The following is a 1,546-nucleotide window of genomic DNA, read 5'->3' as shown; positions in this document are numbered from 1 at the left end:
TTATTGATCCTTGATATCCTTAGTTTTCTTGTGGATGAAATGTTTGGAAGTTTCTAGAGGTGTGGAGAGGTTGAAGTCGTGGTTGAGAATGAATAAAATGAAGTGGACTTAACATTTAAAGGCTTGGAGATGTTCTCCTGATGGGACTTCCACGGACAGCTTCACGGTCCGTGGAACCCTTTGTTGGCCGTGGAACTGGTCGTGGTTCACGACCAGCCGCAGCCACACTTTTGGCTGGCTATTCCACGGACACGGCCACGGGTCGTGGAACATTGTGCTGTCCGTGGAACATGGTCGTGGAACTCACGGTTCCACCGAATGGTTCCCGTCGTTTCGTTTGACCTCTAATCCTTATGGAACCTTCTTAGCACTTGTTTATCATTTCATTATGAATCTCGGGGGTGTCGTAACTCTTCTCCACAACATTCTTAAAGCATCATTAACTCAATACTCCTAGTTTGCGTCCAATATACTAACTTATAACTCGATTCCCTTAACTACTTTCTTGCTTCAACTCGGATGCCTTTGGAATCTTAATTAGGACTATCAATTTGTACTTCCTGCTTATCCAACTTCATATATGTCCTGTCCTTCGTGAGCCTACTCACTTATATACTAAGGGGAATTTTCCGAGGTGTAACATATCTTCCCCCTTTTTGGAACATTCGCCCTCGAATGTTAAGTCATCGAGGGTTCTAGAAAAATTTCGCCGAGTTTCCCCGTGAATATGGCGATACCATATATATATATATATATATATATATATATATACAACATAGAATATAGATTGCCACACACGACCCATATACATAAAAATTAAAACGTACATACCTTATTGTCCCGATGTTTCATCATGTATCTCTTCTGGGGTTTGAAATAGGTGCGGGTATGCGGATTTCATCTTCTCCTCTGCTTCCCAAGTCACTTCTTCTCGGTTGTTATTTCGCCATAAGACTTTTGTCACGCCCCAATTCCGATGGGACGTGATGGGCACCCGACCCCATATCTGGAGCCGAGCGAACCCACGGAGTTCTATTGTACACATAAATTTTTTTCAACTCTATAAATCAAATAATCATGAAATACATAACAAAGCTTTCAAATTTGACAAAATCGGTAATTGTACAAAATTTACTACATATCATAACTTGACATGTCGGTCGATGGAGCCTCATACGCATCGACACACCATACCCACAATTCGTCCGCAAAGTCTCTAACACGACCAACATAAATCATAACGGACAAACTCGACTCGGCTACAACTTCCGGAAAATGGAGCTTGGTATCTTGCCGGGACATCTTCTATAATCACATCATCATCTTTATACACGCGTGGCATGAAACGCAGCCCCCGAAGACAGGGGGTCAGTACGGAAAATGTACTGAGTACGTAAGGCATGCACTATAGAAAAACAGAACTATAATCGAAATAATAGAATCACTTGTGATACATACGTTACTCAGACTAACAGACGCTTACCTTTCAGACACAACTCATACACACCTGTTTCTTATGCCAAAAGTATACAGAAAATAAATGGGT

Source organism: Lycium ferocissimum, unplaced genomic scaffold (genome assembly GCF_029784015.1).
Source record: "Lycium ferocissimum isolate CSIRO_LF1 unplaced genomic scaffold, AGI_CSIRO_Lferr_CH_V1 ctg4737, whole genome shotgun sequence".
In the NCBI taxonomy this organism is placed as follows: domain Eukaryota; kingdom Viridiplantae; phylum Streptophyta; class Magnoliopsida; order Solanales; family Solanaceae; genus Lycium; species Lycium ferocissimum.
Note: the sequence above shows the minus strand (reverse complement) of the source record.